This window comes from Lissotriton helveticus, chromosome 2_1, assembly GCF_964261635.1.
Source record: "Lissotriton helveticus chromosome 2_1, aLisHel1.1, whole genome shotgun sequence".
In the NCBI taxonomy this organism is placed as follows: Eukaryota; Metazoa; Chordata; class Amphibia; order Caudata; family Salamandridae; genus Lissotriton; species Lissotriton helveticus.
In genome coordinates this window covers 1167203457-1167224695 of record NC_136059.1, presented here as the reverse complement: position 1 = coordinate 1167224695, position 21239 = coordinate 1167203457, and positions in this window count along the sequence as shown.

Sequence of the window (21239 nt, the reverse complement as noted above, 5' to 3'; positions counted from 1 at the left end):
CGTTTTCTTTACCAAGGAGCAGACAGGGCAGTAACTTTACAAACACCCACAGGCTTTCAGGAACATGAGATATACTCGTCATAACTTGCTTTGCATAAAATCATGACATCAAAGGAAACCAAGCACAAACAAATGGCAAGTCGCATGCTAACTGTCCGGTTTTTGTTGCGGGCTCCCCATACACTTGCTCCCTTGCCTCCCATAATGGAATAACATAGGTGTACTTCTTATGCCTTGACCCTGCAAATACTCAGGGAGGCCGGTACAGTTAGTGGAGTCGACACAACCATGTGAGATATGACTACTAGCCAGACTTCCACCTATGGACTTTATGCAGGGTTTGGCAATCCCTTGTGGATAAATGCGGCGGAAAAAAAACAAATGCTGTCTCCTTGCCATCAGCATTTGTTCAAAATCATAGAGTATCTCCTCGGCACATGCCCAGAACCCACCATGTCTACTATGCATGGGCTTCTGGCAGACATCATTTCAACCTCCAGATTTGGCCGTATAGATTACCAACAATCCAACAATACAAGGAACCCCTAATTAATACTGCGCTGCACTTCTTTGCATATTCCCGCCCTTGGGCTTATTTACAAGCCCATTGCGCAGCTGGTGCATGAATTTCATTGACACACCAGCGGTGAAATGGGCTTGCACATATTTACAATGTAAGGGAACTCTGCATGACTTTTTTGGCCTTGTAAATATGGGCCCGTTCATGCATTACTCTGCGTGAAAGTGGCGTTCCATGGGTGTTGCTGTAGGTGTTCTCATGCAACATCCATGGAACTTGACGCATTCCCAGATTTACACATTTTGTAAAACTGGTAATGCATCAAAATCCTATGCCACTCCAGGGAAGGCATAGGAATGTCGGACCGAGGAGAAATACTTTTATTTCTCATTGTTCGTTCCTCTTTCTATGTGTGCTGCATTCTGAAAAATTCCATTAATCATTGTTTTCATCCCCACAACTCAGGCACACTTATGAAATGACACAAGGGTGCCTGTGCTGGCACATGGCAGCAAATTGTGCGCCAGCGCAAGGGAAAGTACAGGGGTGCATTGTATTGTTGTTAAAATGACTCTTTACTACTAATTCGAAAAATACTTCATTATTGTCAGTGCATACATGGTGTACATGGATCATTTTTTCCAGAAGAGGAGCCAATTTATCTCTTACAGGTGTTGTCCATAACACATCTAATTATCATTTATTTTGGAAACCAATTGATGATTATATAGCTTTACAGTCATGACTACTCCTAGTCTGTTGATTTTTTCGTACTTATATAGCTATTTTATTTATAGGTACGTAGCTCTACTCAAGTTTTTGATTGTTCCAACAGCTTGTACTGTTTCTTTCTTTTAAATTGATTTTTTCTACCTTTTCTTTTCTATCTTTTCTTTTACAACACTATATAATTATATTTATTAGTACCTACGATTGCTTACCTTGTATTAAGCTGTTATAACTATTAGATAATTCACTGGTTACCAAACTTTAATTTACTTGTACCTTCTTTCGATGCTCTTTTTTGTACGGTCTTGTCTATTTATGATCAAAAATCAATAAAATATTTGAACACACAAAATGACTCATCTAAACAGAATGCAGCGCTACGTCATTTTCTCATAGATGAGGCCCCTGTGTTGTGGGAATTTACAGACAGAGTTCCAATACTGTCTATGTTCTGCCACTTGCTTCTAAAATCTCGACACAAACATACACATCAGACACTCTTGAAGAATGGAACACTTTAGTTAAGATGGACTGATGTGTTTTATTGAGGGCACAATTGGACCCTTCTCCCAGGATTACAAGCTGGAAGGCCCATATGCATGCTATGATAACAGGTTCTTACCATTGAAAACCCAAACTGTGTCACTTTCTGACCTTGTGTATCTTAATCTCTGAACATTGGTGAACCTCCTTAATTGAATCTCACCTACTGTAAGGACTGTTGAATGTGGATTATGAGCTACAACCCTGTTGCACCTGCCTTCTCATATAAAGCCAGCTCCCTTGTGACAGCTGCAGTTAGGGACTCTGTGGATGTGGGCACATGCGCAAAGTGTCTTCATACTGCGCATGTTGAGTGTGTGGATTGGTGTGAACATAGAGTGTGCTGGTCAAGCTATTTTGTATGCGGAAAGGCATCAATTTTGAATCTCCCGTGTGTGAATGGCACACATGAAGAAGGACAGAGATTACCTGACAGGGAGATATATTTTAGGAGCCTTCCTGTGGTGCTTTGAAACGGACCATTTTCCGGTGAAAGGAAGTAGGGGGGCATATGCTTCCTTATAGTGCACAGATAGCTCCTGTTACCTTCCTGTTTCCTTATTCCCAGAGATATTTACCTCAGATAGCTTTGTATAGTACCTTTTGCTCAATTTATACTTGAAGGGAACATCTATGTCTATTCTTTTTTGCCATCTATGAGTGAAAAAGACCTGTTTGAACAATATGAGTCTAATAAACATTTTGTCAGGTACTTCCCGAATTAATTCCTTAGTTGGATACCTGGAATCCTATGCACGTTTGCAAAACTAGTATAAATACAAGTTGAAAACCGAAGTCAGTGAACTAGTACTCTCTTTGACCAATGTGAGAACCTTCACTACAGACTGGGTGGAAATTACTAAGCAGCAGAACTCCTCTGCAAGTTGCTACTCCCACTGCTTGATAAAATAAATATAACAAAGGAATAATTCATGTTACAACGCATGCTATTACATCGCGTACTATTACTACGCGGTCGTTACAACAACCATGTTGTTAGTACGCAATACCTTTACATAGCAAGTCATTACAACGACTTGCTGTAGGGGGCGGGCTGGACGAAATAATAGTATTATTTACTATTCCTACTCCAGTTTGCGTAACAGCATGAAAGGTGTTGGATTTCATTTCCAATACCTTAGCGCCCCCTACAGCAAGTTGTTCTAATGACTTGCGATGTAAAGGTATTGCATACTAACAACGCGGTTATTGCAACAACTGCGTTGTAAATGCTGTTTCCATAACAAAGATTAACTAGTGAGCTGTCAGGCATACAAAGCACAAGCAAGGAGAAGCAAAGCCTGATTTGAAGTGCAGCTGCCGAAATGCTTGTCTAAGCTCCATGTCGCCCTACTTATTCTCGGATGAATGCTGCATCATGGATTTCCAGTATTCTTGATTCACTTGGGTTTCTTGATTTTTTTATTTTTTTATTTATGTTGTGGTGCTAATCAGATTCTTGCATAGTAAATTAAGACAAATCTTTTAAAAATATGGACTGCATCATAAATGTGTGCACTGACGCTAAGAATAGTTGTGAATGTGTTTTTAAGACACTGTGGGCTATGTTACAAAAGTGGCGCAAATCTGTGCAAAATATTTGTTTCCAAAATGAACTTTCCAAAAGTTATATTGCACTGGAAATGTACGTTAATGTAACACAAAGCAGTGCATAGCACTTAAAAAAAGAAGACAAGGCGTTGGGTCAAAAAATAATACCCATTTCAAATAGCCACAATCAAGGAGAAATGCTTTTATTTCCCCTTTTTTCCTGACTTTTCATGTGTGCTGCACTGTACAGCACACATACAAAGTAGGACAAGTTTTAAAGTTAGTCTAAGCATAGTATTTCGGATTGAAAGGTTATCCTTCCAGTTAGAAATCTTTGCTAGATTTATGTGATCACTCTTGCACTACGGTACAAATGTGGGTAATTAGCGCATGGCTGCTCGATTGTGCACCGGTGCTAGGAAGAGGGGAGGACTCGAGCTGCATAAACCATAGCTTTGAAGTAGTGAGCAGAGATTGTTTATCTCTGTTTCTGTGCTGTTCTGCTTAGACAATGTATTGTATTAAAACCAGGTGCACAGCTCTGCACCAGTGCGCATGTTCATGATATACCCAGTGGCAGCTGGAGATTGAAATAATGGTGAGGCACAAAGACAAACATGTAATTGCACGTGTGTGAGCCTCACCGTCCACTGCAATTTACCTACTCACCCACCGGTATTCAAAATTCACTAACCCACTGCCTTTGCTCACCTACCCATTCCCTCATCCACATTAAGCTATCAACTGTAATTCACCCAACTCGTATACCCAGCCACCCACATTTACTCAGCCAGGGCCAGCTCTAGGACGGGGCAACCAGTACCGCAAAAATGTCAAGGTAACACCGGTGATTAATGGTCTTACGGAGAAAGACCAGAGTTTTGTCTAGTGCAAGTTTTGACTACTTGTTAGTGCAGTGTGTTATTATGCCTGCTGCAAAGAAAGTGTACCATGCAGAGTGCATATAATGTAAATAGGTCAGTGGGTTACTGCTTTTGTCAGAGAGACCCTTTTGTTACTAGCAGTTTACAAGTTAAAATCCTAATATAGAACAGTGAGCTATTAAATGTCATCAACGAGCTGCTTGCAAAATGCAAGGTATTTATTAAAGCTACATGTTTTTGTGCCCAGTCTTTCATTATCCTAAACTTGTAAAAAAGGGTTCATTTGGGTAGAAATCTATTCTTATTATTAAAGAGAACACCTAACAATGGTATTATGTTTTAAAATCTGAATTTGTACTTTTCCAGACAAAGGGCTCTTAAACTATACTGCCTACTAGTATGGATGACATGTGACTCATACATCTTGTAGTCCTCTGTCTTATGTAACATTTCCTATACACCGAGTTACACACATATGATTGTCTCTGTGCAATGTGTGTGTGATGTAAAGTGCTCCGACACTCTACATTGGTATAAATAGCACTATAAAACTAAATAAATGTGAAAGAGAGTGGTCATGGAGACTCGAAGGGCACTGTTGTAGGGTGGTAGTGAGGGAATCCATGGCAAAGGTGGTCATTAGGGGGGCCTCCAAAAACAAACATTGTCACACAGAGCACTATCAGTGCTAAAACCGGCCCTATTCAGCCACTCAGTCAACCCCTGCAATCACTGTCTCATTCATTCAAACAAGCACACATAGCCTCACCCATCCAGAATCCAGCAGTTTTAGTGATAAAAAGCTACACTTAGAGGCTTTATAAATGTTTTTTTTATTTGACCTGCAGATTGCATCTGTATAATAGGACATATCACATTCAGAAGAAATAAAACAAGCATAGCTATCCATGATAACGTACTAAATCCATTTCTGCCTTAGAGAGACACCCGCACTTAGAAAGGCAGGAAAGGGAGAGCTGAGAGAATAGATGTTTACTTGATTTCTGTAAAGAGACAGATTTCCAACTCCCTCGTGTGGTCTCGTTGACTTTGGCATAATTATGGCTCGAGGTCACGTCAGGTCACACAGTCCTTTATTGACTTGTAGTTCTCTGCCGTGACTCTTTATCTGCTTCGTGGGAAACGGGGCCGAAATGATTCCGACTAAATTCACATTCTCATAATAAAATGTGACTATAAGGTACTCGCAGACTGCCAGTAACATGCTTCTTACCCACCTCTTCCCATCTCATCAGGAGTGGGGTGCAATCAGTAAGGCTTGCTGATCTCAGCCTACCTTTTGAGGAGATTGGAAAGGGTGGGGTCATAGCAGCCGAGTGTCATGCAGCGTTGAAGAGCCTGGGCTGGATAGTCAAATGCTCAAGGGTGTTTTACATCTGCACTCATGCTCGAGGAGGAGATACAACAAAGACATCACTACATTATAAATAAATATAAGGGCTGTGTGTGGGCAAGCTGTCAGCGCTGCTGTGTGAAGTCAACCACATGTTCACACAGGCGTAGTGGCGTTTGTGAAAGTATGGGGCATATTACCAACAACTAGCGATATTTATCGCTAAATGCGCTTAGCGACTTTTTTTTATCGCTGACTATCGCTGGATATTTTAGCGGAGAAAACATGCTATTAGCAACGTTTTTCTCCATAGCACTAAAATATCCAGCGATAGTGGCGTAATTCAAGAATATCGCTGAGAATACAGCGATATTCTCGCATTAGCGACGAAATGCTCTTAGCCATGTTATCCACCTCCCATTGGATAACATGGCTAAGAACTGGTCAGAGCAGGCGTTAGTTTTTGGCGAGAGCTGGAATATTTCCATTGCTACGCCAGCCTTGTGAATAGGCGATAGCGACGTTATCGACTGCTACAAAATTAGATTTATAAATTTCTTTAAAACAAATTGTTACAAATGTAAACAACATTTTATTTGTTTGAAACATAATTCTCACTGGAGAATTGCTTCAGGTTTAACAGAATTCATTTCCAAAGCTCTTACAAGTCAAAAGAATATAGCCAATTGTGTTTCACAGTATGTAGTTATGACAACCGCTTCTTTTGGTATGAGCGTTCTTTGTATATGAACATCATCATTATTGCCTTTTATATGGCTTTTTGTATTAACTAATTGAAATTTATTCAAATATCCAAAGGGCAATTCTTATTCAATTTCTTTAGTGTGGCAATACAACAGTTCCTAGTCTCTTTTTACTTTCACATGAAAACGGACGTAAAAATACTGTTCTCCACTCATTGATTTCCCAACCAGCAGGGGCAGTCTCTCCAATAGGGCTCTGGGGCTGCACCCCACAGAAATTCATACACATTTCTGTACAAATATTATATAGATCGATTTATTTAGAGATACAATTTGTATATCTTAACAAAGCAATATATTTAAGTTCGGGCTGTCTGTCTTAGGCTGCCTGTCTCGCTTTGAAGCAGTAGAGGGAAGCCAGAAAGTAAATCAACTTTTTGAACTGTGATGCATGATCCAGGGCTTACCGCTCTAAAGACATTCATTGCCATTGTAGTTTATGGCAGTATCCACTATAGGCCAGTGATGCTTTCAGAGTCATAGTTTTGGCGTCTGAGTCATTCACAAGCATAGATCCCACCCTCTTCCACTTGTCACACGAAGGAGTAGATGCAATCACGCGTGATCTGGTGCCTTGTCCTTGGTAAGGGTAAGTGTTAGAATGCCAATCTTCTGTAATGTATATTGTGCTGAGACCCCTCACCATGCTAGCCTCCTCCACTGTGACATCCCAGGCCTTGGCTGCAGGTCACTGGCCCCTTTAGAAGTGGATATTTTTGTTCCCAGCGAAATTGATCCAAAGACGAGTATGCCAGCGTTTTTGTTCCTTTGTGAAGTTGATCAAAATATCCGAGCCAAGCACAAGGCGAGCGATATGTGCATACAGTAGACAGTTATCTGCTGTATGACATTAAAACTGGCCCTAACTTCATGCCCTGAACAACATTCATTCCAAATACATATATTGATTTGAGAACAATGAGTGTTAAACATGTTAAGGCAATGCATAACAGTGATTTAGTTCCTCTCTTATTTCATATTTTACTTAATCTTGCCTTACTCACGAGTTAGCTATTTAATCATGTTGTGTTTCTGTATTTTTTATCTGTGCATACTTTGAGCTGTGCTGACTTGTGTTTATGAGGGGTTTTGATTGAGAGCTCTGACACTTGTGCTGAAGCTAAAGCAAAGTGCCTGTCATATGGCTGGCCTCTCTGCAGGGCACACAGAACAATGGTCATGTATTTCAGTTGCAATTGCAATTCTGTGGAAATGTGTGCGAAGGAGGTGCACAGATGGCAAAATATTTACAGGGCAAAAGCAAAAGGAAATACATTGCTTAAATGTGAGTGAGTGCAGTGTATGTTTGGAAGTTGTGAAGTGAGGGAGTTGCGAGGAAGTGCATTCGGGAAAGAGTGAAAAGAGGGTGCTGAAGAGGAAAGAGAGGTGGTTGAAGATGTGCAGATAAACGAGATGTGCAGAGAAAAAGAGCATACATATCTAACATAAAGCACAGATAACTGTAGGCCAAAGCATCTTCCACAGGCCTCAATACTTTTAATACTTTTGAAATTTCAGAACTCAAACATTTTCAAGGTTAATTATTTATGACAAATCCTTGTTGTTACTCATTTATCTTAAACAGCTACCAACCATTGACAAAGCCCATCGTAGTGTCAGGCTTTAGGTGTAGGTCAGTTTTGTTATACATCTGGATGCAATTACATCTCCGAGAAAAGCCAAAATACCAGTCAGGTAGCACACTATGGAAAACACAGAATGTATTTTACATGTTCCCTTTTGAAGAGCTGACACCTTTTTCTTCCCACTCAAGACCAAAGACATAAATCTATATGACTGATAGCAGTCAGCAGCTGTGGGCATAAGAGCATTTTCTTCCAAAGTTTCTGCTGCATGCAGTGCAAAACACTGGGAAAGCACACACTTTGAAAGGCTGAAATTGTCGTGTTGTACAATTTGCACATTACAGTAACTGTTGAACATATTAATGCAGTAAGATATAGGGTAATTTTTAATGTGTTTATTGTTACAGGACTATTCGATGACACTGCTTTATAAGCCTTGCTTTATCACTTAACTAATTTGTTTTAAAATGCACCATTTGTAAATCTTTTTTCATGTTTTCTGTGAAGGAGGGCCCAGCCTGGACCCCATGTTTTTCCATTAAGCTTGCTCGTATAGCTCACTACATAAAAGTCATATCTAACTTTTACGCCCACCACTTTTAGCCAATACTGCCAACCAGAAAGTACTAAACCTAATTCTCTTTCGGTGAACTATTTCAATGGCTCCGCAATCATTACATGCATTTTGCTTTTCTCCCTCTAAGCCTCCAACATGAAAAGAAGCAACATTCTGCACATCTGTGCTCCAATTAGCAGTCACTATCACATTTGAAGGGTCAGGCAACCGTTTTCTCCACAGGAGAAGGAAGAAGGAAAATAAGCCTTTAAATATACAACTCAAAACAGACACACAAGAAAAATGAATGGTACATGCATGGATATTTTGTATTTTCTTTATTTACTTGTAAATGTAAAAATCCTGCTTCCTTTCATTGGTGGTTGACTGTATAGCATAAAGCAGTATAAGAGAAATGTATGGGAAACCAGTGTTAGAAATGTGTACAAGAAATTAGTGTAAGAATGTAAGACACCCTTTTGACAAAATCAATCAATTAATCAATCAATCAATTTATAGAGCGCTTGGCTATCCCACTGGGGTTTTCCAGTGCTGATGTGGAAGAGAAAAACCAAAACTCAAAGTCTCAGAAAAGCCATGTCTTAAGCATCTTCCTGATTGTTTCAAAAGAGTTGAAGAGGCGAAGATGGATGGGTAGAGAGTTCCATAGCTTGGGTCCTAACAGCCTAAAGGACTTTCTGTCCTGTGTAGACAGCCTGACTTTAGGAATAAATTTGAAATTCAGTTCCCCATTATGAAGTGTCTGCTTCGGAATATAAGGGCAAATTAGAGAGCGAATACATTCTGACCCAGTTTGGTGCAAAGCTTAATAAGCATAGCTTAATGCTTTAAATGTAATAAGTTTGGAATCCAGTGCAAGCGCAGAAGATGTCTTGCACTTGATGCTCGACGAGGAATATGGTGTGCAGTTGCATTTTGAACAGTTTGTAAACACCTTAAATAGGTATGCCTTGCTCCCATTTAGAGCATGTGCGGTAATCCAGCCTGTAAATTACCAACACCTGCCTGATCTTGTGTTTGAGATTCCAAGGGTAAGAGCCATAGTATCTTTCTGAGGTATTTTAGCAGGCCAAAGCAGCAGGCAGCAACCTTAATAATTTTCTGTTCTATAGTTAATTTACTATTCAACCAAGAGCCCAGGTCTTTAACCACCTGATTAGGGGTGAGGCAGTTGCCTAATTCCTCAGGCCAACTGTGAGGACTCTATGTCAGGGATTGATTACCCAGAACTAACACTTCTGTCTTGCTACCATTCAGCGTCAAGCAATTAAGCCTCATCCAGTCTGCCACGGAGATAAGACAGTTTGTCAAATTAGAGGGAGTACTGGAATCTGACGAAAAAAAAGATATAACAATTTGTGTGTCATCACCATAGGAGTAGATCGACATGGTTCACCACTATGTCCAACAAAGGGTGCTCATAAATGTTGAATAGTGTAGGGGTCAGAGAGAAGCACTGAGTGATTCTATGAGGTAGCTTGCACACTACAGATTTACAGGATTGCGCAAACACCTGGAAGGAGAGTTATTTCAGGAAAGATTTAAACCAGGCAAGAGCTATGTATTGAATAACAGCAGCTGCTAGATGCCTGTGAAGAACCTGATGGGAGATGGAGTCAAACGTGGTGCTTAAATCAAGAAGAATAAGGGCCAAGGTACCTCCCCTGCCTATGTCTTGCCTCAAGGAGCTCCGTCTCTCCTAGCAAAATAGACTCTGTACTATGTTCAGGTCTAAATCCAAAATGGATTGGACAAAATCTGTCTCTCTCCACATTCATTACATTACTGATGCCACAATATTAAAAAAAGGGATTACTGACATAATATCGACGGACAGAATATCGACTATCAAAAATATCGATGCCAAAATATCGACAGACAGAATATCGAGTTTGTATCTACAAACAGGTAAGTACAAAAATATCGAGTACAAAATATCGTTTACAAAAATATAGTTTATAAAAATATCGACTTTATTAAAAACAGTGTTAAATTAAATTAATAGTAAAAAATAATTACTAAAATATACTTATAAATACTAAAATTAACTTATAAAAATTAAATAATTAATGAAAGTAAAAAAATTGTTTTTACAAACATATTTGGAAAAACATATATATATATATAGTAACATAATATAATTAAATAATATCCTATATTATTACCGTACAATAGCAGAAGTCTCAAAAATACTATTCCCACTCCAGAGAGTGCAACAGTAGGGAAAGCGTTGGATAGCGTAGGGGTAAAAATTACTATTCCCACTCCAGTGAGTTCAACAGTAGGGAAAGCGTTGGATAGCGTAGGGGTAAAAATTACTATTCCCACTCCAGTGGGTGCAACAGTAGGGAAAGCGTTGGATAGCGTAGGGGTAAAAATTACTATTCCCACTCCAGTGGGTGCAACAGTAGGGAAAGCATTGGATAGCGTAGGGGTAAAAATTACTATTCCCACTCCAGTGAGTGCAACAGTAGGGAAAGCGTTGGATAGCGTAGGGGTAAAAATTACTATTCCCACTCCAGTGGGTGCAACAGTAGGGAAAACGTTGGATAGCGTAGGGGTAAAAATTACTATTCCAACTCCAAAGAGTGCAACAGTAGGGAAAGCGTTGGATAGCGTAGGGGTAAAAATTACTATTCCCACTCCAGTGAGTGCAACAGTAGGGAAAGCGTTGGATAGCGTAGGGGTAAAAATTACTATTCCCACTCCAGTGGGTGCAACAGTAGGGAAAACGTTGGATAGCGTAGGGGTAAAAATTACTATTCCAACTCCAAAGAGTGCAACAGTAGGGAAAGCGTTGGATAGCGTAGGGGTAAAAATTACTATTCCCACTCCAGTGAGTGCAACAGTAGGGAAAGCGTTGGATAGTGTAGGGGTAAAAATTACTATTCCCGCTCCAGTGGGTGCAACAGTAGGGAAAGCGTTGGATAGCGTAGGGGTAAAAATTACTATTCCCACTCCAGTGGGTGCAACAGTAGGGAAAGCATTGGATAGCGTAGGGGTAAAAATTACTATTCCCACTCCAGTGAGTGCAACAGTAGGGAAAGCGTTGGATAGCGTCGGGGTAAAAATTACTATTCCCACTCCAGTGGGTGCAACAGTAGGGAAAACGTTGGATAGCGTAGGGGTAAAAATTACTATTCCAACTCCATTGCAACAGTAGGGAAAGTGTTGGATAGCGTAGGGGTTAAAATTACTATTCCCACTCCAAAGAGTGCAAAAGTAGGGATATGAATTATTTACCTATTAAAAAAAAATAATTACAAATTAACAATTAATATTTTTACATTTAAAAATTATTTAACAATTAATTCAAAATACCTACAATTAAATAAATTGATTTATTTAATAAATTATAAATAAATTATTTCCCACCCAATTCCCCTATAAACCCACAACTACAGAAATAAAATTTGTAAAATTAACATAATTAGCAATTAATCAATTAATTAAAATTAATTACCAATTAAATTTTAATTAATTATCAATTATAAATTAATTAACAATTAATTAAAAATGAATACCAATAAATACATTTACAAATTTAATTAATTATATTTAAATTACTTCCCACCCTATTCCCCTATAAACCCACAACCCGCTACAGAATTAAAATTAATTGCCAATTAATTTTTAATTAATTATCAATTATAAATTAATTAACAATTAATTAAAAATTAATACCAATAAATAAATTTACATATTTAATTAATTATATTTAAATTACTTCCGACCCTATTCCCCTATAAACCCACAACCCGCTACAGAATTAAATTACGCAAAAATTAAAACACATTTAATTAATTAAAATAAATTATAACATAAATACACACTTTTCACACATATATTAACATAAAAATCACTATAAAAAATTCGATATTATTAAAAATTCGATAATTTTAATAATCTATATTATATACTTCGATATTTTAACTGTCTATATTTTTAACATTCGATATTAAATCACTTACCTTAAAAACGATATTTTTGATGTCTATAATCTGTCCTGTCGATATTTTGTCCATTCGATATTTAAAACTCGATATTCTGTCCATTCGATATTTTGAAGTCGATATTTTGACTGTTTACCTAAAAAAAGGCAGGGAAAACTTATTTTTAATTATTTACAGAGTCAGCTTTGTAGCTTAGAGTTCACTGCTCATGCCAGATATGTAGAGAAAAGGGATGTATGTCTCTAACATAGAGGGAATTCAATGTGAGTGACTGTGAAACTCTGAGTCTAGTTCATCTTTCACAGGGCTCATTAATGTTTAGTTCACAATCTTATAATTTCGGAATTGTAAACTTTTCAACATTACTAAATTACTAGAAAATCATTGTTGTTACAATTTAACCTTAATTACTCACAAAAGGGCAACTGGACGATGAAGAAAAAGAAAACAGGAAAGGCCCCAGATCCGTGTGGACTCATTGTGAGGGCCAAAAATGTTGGCACTTGTTTAAATCAAGCTTAATTGAGTAATAATTTTCAACTACAACCTTGCTACTCTCATATTTTTGTTTCAAATCTGTTTTTATTTTCAACAAGAAAAAAGGGTCACACTCCACAAGGGAAGCAGATACACAGCGATAAGCCTACAACCCTATTGAGGGCCGGCCGCGTGATAGAGAGGCATAGCAGATGGCATTGAAGTCCAGTGGGGAGGAGATTTATACACAGCGTTGCGCCTACAACCCCGTAGGGGCCCCGTAGGGGCCGGCCGCGATCAAATGACAAAGTACAACAGCAGGTAGGCCTGTGGAATGATAAGACTCAGGGAGCCTTGCTGTGCTATAGGCGGGCAACAGGCCCGTATGAAACAACCATTGCAACGGGGCACCAGGACCCAAAAAGAAGACAGTAAGAGAAAGAGGAAGAGCAGCCAGAGCAAGAGAAGCAGAGAAGGCAGAGGGCTAGGAAAGCAAGAGTATAGACATCGCGCGGGGGAGGGGGGTCAACAATCCAGTCTATTAACGGGAGCGGCGAGGCGCAGCGCAGTGGGGCATTCATGGAGGCAATCTGCTCGGGTCAGGGGGGGCCAGAGCATCCTCAAACAATCTCAGTGCCCTGAGTTTAGTAGGCACATAACGCGCCTGTTCAACATCGCAAAGGTATTTGACTAGGGGCTGCCACACAGCTTTAAAGCGGGTATTGCGCGCCTGCAGCCGGGTTGTGAATAGCTCCATCGTAAGGACATGCCAGAGGCGCAAGAACCAAGTCGCGATTGGAGGGGCTTCGGACTTCTTCCAGTATAAGGCTATGAGCTGTTTGGCAGCACCCAGCATGTTAAGCGCCAGGATCCAATCACTCCTGGTAAGGGCCTTTAGAGCAGCAGGCTTAACACCCAGCATGATGGTGGTAGTAAATTCAGGCAGAGGAAATCCCAGCACCCCCCTGATGTGGCTAAGGACCTCCTTCCAGTAGAGGGTCAGCACCGGGCATGCCCACCAGATATGAACGAGGTCCCCCGTTGCAGATGGGCACCGCCAACACAGGGGCGAGGAGGCAGGAAACATCTGGTGCAGGCGCTGAGGGGTATAATACCATTGAGTCATTAATTTATAGGCATTCGCCCGCTGTGGGATGCTACGGTATATTTTGGGTATGTCCCGCCAGAGCCTTTGCCATTGTGCAGGGGTAACGTCCGTGTCCGACAATGTCTGCCATCTGTCCTGATAGGGGTGGGAAGGCATTGCTTGCGGATGCTGTAGGATCTGGTAAATACGCGAGACTAATCCTTTGGATTCAATGGGGTGGCGGGCCAGCCGCTCAAAGGGGGTGAAGGCGCATGTGGCTGCCTGGTACATTGCATCTGAAGTCACCCAATGTCGCAACTGGGTATACTGCTGTTGTGCCGTCGCTGGGATACGGAACTCTTCTCTACATTGGGCGAAAGATTTTAGTTTGCCCTCCTCGAATAGGTCCGTAACCACCCTGCAGTCTCCTTGCGTCCACTTGGCAAATGCCCGCGTTTGATGCGCCGGCGGAAAAGAAGGGTTCCCTTCAATTGGGGTGTGCGGCGAGGGAAAGGTCGTAAGGCCTCTACGGACAGCCACCGCATCCCAGATGTTAAGCACCGTCTTCGTGGGGACCGCCAAATAGGCACTCTTAGAGCGTGCCGCCCGCTGATGCCAGACTAGGTCCCAGATGGTACGTCCCGTCACGGCCCGATCCATATGGAGCCATCTCTTTTCACTCTCCGTCACCACCCACTCCACCACAAAGCGGAGGTGCGAGGCCCAGTAGTAATCCAGTAGATCGGGGCAGGCCAGCCTCCCCTATCCCGCGGTGTCATTAACAATTTCTGAGAGAATCGAGGCCTCTTACCGCCCCAGATGAAGGCTGTGAGAGCACGCTGGAGATCGCGAATGTCACGGAGCGGGATGAGCGTGGGGAGACACTGAAACAGACACATGATTTTAGGGAGAATGGACATTTTGACGGCGTTGAGCCTGCCCAGCCACGTCAACACTAAGGGCTTCCACTTTCGTAGATCTTCCAGGACCGATCGTCGACACTCCCTCTAGTTTACTTGCGACTATGTGTCCAGGGAAGGAGTTATCTGTAACCCGAGGTAACGGATGCTCTGGGCAGCCCACTGGTATGGCGCCAGCTGTTTGAGGTGAGGGATGCCGGCCTCTGGAACAGTAATGTTGAGGGCCCATGACTTACCGTGATTAATCTTAAATGAACAAAAGAGATGCACGTGCCGCTATTTACTTCGCCTAAACTATTTTCTCAAAACATCAAATTTTTTTAAAGACCTTATGTACACAAACATAGCTTCACGTTTCAAAAGCTTTGATTCCAAGCCGCCACCTCTATCGTCATTTTCAACTTTCGAGAATACTAACTGTAGATGGCTTAACTGTGAATAATTTTATTCCAGTACTTATTTAAAAAGCACATTGTTTTTGTTGTTTGTTGTGGTATGTCAGATGAATGAATGGTGGCTTGAATGTTTAACTTTTTTGAATTGTATATTTAAACTGTTTTTTGCTAATGTAAATATGAATGTTGTTTTTCTTTGTGTACATAAGGTCTTTAAAAAAATGTGAATTTGGCAAATTGATATACCAAATTGGTGAATATAAAAATAAAATATAAAAAAAAATATATAAAACAAATAAAAGAAGTGATAATACACACGAAACATGGTGTTTTAGTTCAGATGTTTTGAGAAAATAGTTTAGGCGAAGTAAATAGCGGCACGTGCATCTCTTTTGTTCATTATAGCTGCGGCAAGCTGTGCCGTTGGGAGCCCAGACCCAGTGGTGGTTTTTCTGTGATTAATCTTAAGGCCAGAGGCCCGCTCGAAGAAGGTCAGCAATAAATGGAGAGCCGGCAGAGACTCGTCGGGGCGGGTGAGGGTGAGAAGAAGATCATCAGCGAACAGCGCCACCTTATTCTCACAGCCCCCCATGCGGATGCCGTGGATGTCGGGAGCCCGGCGGATCATGGCCGCCAGTGGCTACACCACTAAGGCAAAAAGCAAGGGCGATAGGGGGCACCCCTGTCGGGTGCCCCTGTGAATGGGAAACGGTGCCGAGAGATGCCCATTGACCCGAATCCGAGCCTGCGGAGCGAGGTATGGCGTCATGATCTGGTTGATCATGTCCGGTCCCAGTCCGAGCTTACCCAGGACCGCCCTCAGGAAGGTCCAATCCACCCGGTCGAAGGCCTTCTCCGCGTCAAGCGAGAGGAAGCAGGCCGGACTTTTCCAATGCTGCACCTTCTCCACCAGGTGAGCTATCTTGCGGACGTTGTCCGCCCCCTGCCGGTTGCGGATGAAGCCAACCTGATCCGGGTCTATAAGACCCAGCATGTGGGGGTCCAGACGCCTTGCCAGGAGTTTGGTGTAGATCTTAAAATCAGTGTTAAGCAAAGCTATGGGGCGGTATAAGGCGCACTGCGTCGGGTCCTTGCCGGGTTTCAGGATCAACGCTATCTCCGCCATTCCCATATCTTGAGACGGGCCCTCCACGTCCGTAAATGAGTTGAACAGTCTCAAGAGGTGAGGTCTGAGCTGCGCCTGGAACATACGGTAGAAGGAGAGAGGCAGGCTGTCCGGCCCCGGAGTTTTCCCATGAGGAAGATCGCGTATGGAGGCCGCAATCTCTTCCTGGACGATCGGGCTCTCCAAGGTCGTCGCATGATACGAGTGAAGCGGCGTCCCCGTATAGTCGTGTAAGACATCCGCCACAGCCCCTGGGTCCGGTGGTTCCTCCTGATAGAGCTTGGTGTACTAAGCTTGGAACGCTTCGCATTTATCCTGTTCTGAGACAGCGTACGTCCCATCAGGGAGCCGAACACTGGCGATATGGGCCCTGGCCGCCCGCGCACTCAATCGCCTTGCCAACAAGCTGCCTCCCTTGTCCCCACCCTCAAAGTACTTCTGCTTCAGGGCCAGCAGGGAAGCCTCCGCCTTGTTGGTGCGTAAGAGTCGGAGCTGTCTTCTGAGGTTGGCCAACCACCGTCTAGACACCATAGAGGTGTTAGTATTGTCCCGCTGCTCCTCTCACTTTATATCCCTCTCCAGAGTGTCCTCGAGGGCCCTGACCGCTCGAGTCCGTGCAATTGAGAGGGTGGTGATGTGTCCCTGAATGGTCGCATTAAAGGCGTCCCATACGACAGGGAAATGTGTCTCTGGCAGGTCATTGCTATTGAAGTAAGAGTCTATGGCCTCCCTGATACTGTCTACATCAGCCGCGTCCCTCAGGACACTCGGTGGAAAACGCCATCGCACCTCTCGAGCGGGGTGGGCGGCCGGGTCCTGTAGCAGCAGATCAACGTGCGCATGGTCCGATAACGAGATGGCCGAAATGGAAGAGCCCAGGACGTCCCTCAGCAGAGCATGGGAGATGAATAAATAATCGATACGGTGAGTATGAGCGGTGAGCATGGGAGTAAAATGAATAATCTTTCAGTCCTGGGGAGCGGTAGCGCCATATATCAAAGAGGCCCAGGTCCGTGATCTGGGTACGCAACGCTGAGGACATGGCCCCAGAGTCGTAGGCCGACGTATCGCTACGATCAGCATCCGGGTCCCTGACTAAGTTAAAGTCTCCTCCCAGGATGAGGGAGGGATCCCCCCGCGGGACGTGTGCTTTAAAGAGCGTGCGTAGATACCGATCCTGCAGTTGGTTGGGAGCATACACGTTACATAGAGTGAAGGCGCGCCGGCCAACGCCCACACTCACCCTGAGAAAGCGCCCGTCGTCACTCCTGAAGAGTTTGAAAGCCCCCTGCCTGATGTCCTGTCTACAGAGAATCGCCACGCCCGCTGTCTTAGTGTCCGCTGCAGCCCAAAACTGGAGGGGATACCTGGGGTGTGAAATGCGCCCAACGTCTGCCTGCATAAGATGGGTCTCCTGGAGGAATATGATGTCAGGGCTCGGCTGCAGGAGATATCGCCAGGTCTGACGCCTCTTATTGGGGGAGTTCAGGCCCTTGACGTTAAGCGTCAGAAATCTTAGGGGGCTAGGCAAGGGAGCAGTCATATTGGAAGTCTAAGGGAAGTCGCTTGTGCCCCTCCATCTCCCCCCCGCAGCCCTACACCAGCACAAGCCCGCCAGCACAGATACCCTACACCAGCACAGCTCTGGCCCAGCGCCATCGTCATACCGCCCCCCACCCCGTATAGAGGAGAGAAAAAGGAAAGAGAATGAAGGAAAGCATGAAAAGCCAGAGAAAAGAAGAATACAAGAAGAAAATTCACAGTACAATAGTGGCCAACGGGGCCAAGTCCAGTTGATCCCGCCAACGGGCATCCTACACCCGAGGGTTCGGACATGCCCAGGGACGTCACTCCCTCAGGGATCACTAGGGATAGGGGCGTAGCCAGTCTCTGGATCATTATAGGTAGGAGCCCCAGCGGCGCCCACCCTAAAGATAGGAGCCGGGGTGCAAAACCAGGTAGGGCAGACGACCCCAGGGGCGTCCCGAGGCAAGGAGGGGAGAGTGCTCACTCCCCGAACAAGTGAATCATGAGTCGCCTCGGACAGTCTCCTGTAATATCACGGGGTCGGCGGGCGAGATGTAGCCTCCTCTCGGTCTCCCTCCAGGGATTTGATTTGGGCGATAATGTCCTGCTTGGTCTGGGAGGCAGACTGCTCGTCTACACGGGGCGAGCGGCGATGTCGGTGCACCGTGGTCCAGGACGGCTTAGCCAGCCGGGATAGGCTCCTGTCTTTGTGGTCGCACAGGGCTCGCCTGCGGCGACGTCGGGATCTGCAAAAGCTGTGCCGCCTCAGTAAATTTCCTCACAACTCTCCGTTTGGCCTCCCACTGGAAGATAAGGGCAAAGGGGTAGCCCCATTGGTAGGCGATGCCCAGTTCCCGCAGCTTTTCGGTCACCGGCCAGAGGGCTCGCCGCCGCTGGAGGGTGTTCGGCGCTAGACGTATACATTGTCCAGGACACTTGGGGAACTACCGATATGCACATGAGCGCTGGCCACGAGATACTAATTGTGTAAGGTTCGATAAAAAGAACAGGAGGTACCTTCCCTGTGGTGCATTGAATGATTAGAGGGGTACACGCCGGACATATCAATGTGAATATAGCAGACCAGTAATACGTAGAGTTTATATGGTGGCTGACACCGATTAGAAATTCTGTCAGAATATTAACTTTTGAGCCCTGAAGAAGTCACGGATGTGACGAAACGCGTTGGCAACAAGCAATTCTGTGAATTTTAACTGAGAACTTGAATAAAGAAAATTGGAAAATCTTCAATCAACTCTTTTGAAATTCTTACTTGTGGGAAGTTTCTGTCTGAATATCTATTATCACTGTGAAATATAGAAATTTGATAAATCAAATACTTTTGTACAAACCTTGGTGCGGGTCAACTTTCTGTGATATAGGGTGTTCGGCGCCAGATCCTGGAATATTTGGATTTTGTGGCCCCGAAAAGTAAGGTCCGGCTTGCTTCGAGCGGCCCGCAGGATGGCCTCATTCTCCGTGAAGAAGTGGACCCTCGTCAGGATATCCGGGAGTCCTGGGCGTCCCGGCGGTCCGGAGACCCGATGGGCACGATCTAAGGTCGGCGGTGAGGCGTCGCTGTCACCCCAGACCTCATGGAGGAGCTGCTCAACATAGGTCAGGGCATCCTTCCCTTCTTCTCCAAGCGGTACGCCACGGATGCGGAGGTTGTTGCGGCGGCTCCTATTCTCCAGGTCTTCCTGCTTGACCTGGAGCTCTACATGCTGCTTCTCCAGCATTGACAGACGTTGCCACAGGAGCTCCTGGTCCTCGGTGCGGGCATCGACCGTCTTCTCCGGGCCATCCACACGGTCTCCCAAGTCCATGACTTCCCGGCGCAGCTCCCGCACACAAGTGTGGACTTCAGAACGAAGGGAGCCAATCTCCATTTTGAGCTCCGACATGAAGGACGTCATGAACGCCTGCGTCACCGGGGCCGCATCCCCAGAGGCCCGCGACACCTCCGCCACCGGTGCCGCCGTCCCCGCCTTGCCCCACTTCGCCACCGCTGAGTTGTCTCTGGGAGGCACCGTCACCTCCGTCTTGCCTCCCTTATAGCGCCTCATGGCCAGGGTTGATGTGGCGCTTTAAGCCCACCAGGCCCCCAAGGGTCGGAGCCGGGGCCGCCGAAAGCAGTAGCCAAGCCCCAGCAAAGAGTCCTCTCGACCCTCTCACTGGCGCACTGCCGCCTAGGATCCCAATCAGCACGAACACGAGCCAGCAAGGGGTCCCACAGCGGGGCCGCAGTAGTAGATTCTCCTAGAAGCAGTTCACTGGATGAGGGCTCCGCTGCAAGAATATCGCGCTCAGTGTCGCGCAGATGGGCGGTGAGCTCCGCAGTCCCAGGGGGATCGAGGCACAGGTCACCCAGAGCCACCACAGGCAGGAGAAGGGGACGCGGAGCACTCCAGGGCCAAGGGCGATATATATCCCAGCGGAGGGGCGGTTGTTGAGCCGCAGACGTGGGTCGCCAGAACTCACACAGAGGCAGGGATCTTCAATAAGGGTGGGGGGGCGCTGCCTATGCCGCTCTCATGAGACCCTCACTCTCATGGCACCCAGTATGGCCCCGCAGCATAGGGGATGCAGGCCACCAGCGTAGATGGAGCCACTGGCCCCCGCAGAGTTAGGACTGCGTCCCAGTATCCGGCCACCTGAGGGGTGCAGTGCAAGCCCACCCACCTACGTGAGCATTGATCACAGGGGCACCGGGCCCCGGCCGGAGCAGCAACGCGCTAGGTCCCCAACCCAAGCTGCCACAGACGAGGAGGCGCTCCACTCCTTTGTAGTCCCCAGACAATGTCCTATGCTGGCACTATTGGCGGCGTTCACTTTAGAGCAGGCATATTTTAGACATATTTTCTAGCAAGGCCTGTGCAGAGGGTCAGGTCTGCGCCTCACAGACCCCACCTAACGCGTTGTTTTCATCAAGGCCAGGGCTGATGGCGGGAGGCTACAAGTCCCAGGGCTGGGTGGCCGCACCCACACTGCCGCACCACCGAGTTGCCTGTCCAAGCCCTCAAGGCCAGCACCCCCAAGATTGTCTCAAGCAAAAGCCTTGCAGAGGCGGGTGATTGCCGCCGGCTGCCGCCCCTCCCACCGCCGCAATGTACCTGCTAATAGTCCAGCAATGCAGGCCCCGATGCCACGAGAGCCGTCAGAGTCCGGCCGCACAGTCGACCCTGATGCAGGATCCGCCGCCGCTCCCGCCTCAACACACCGGGCCAGGATCAGGGCCCCCACCGC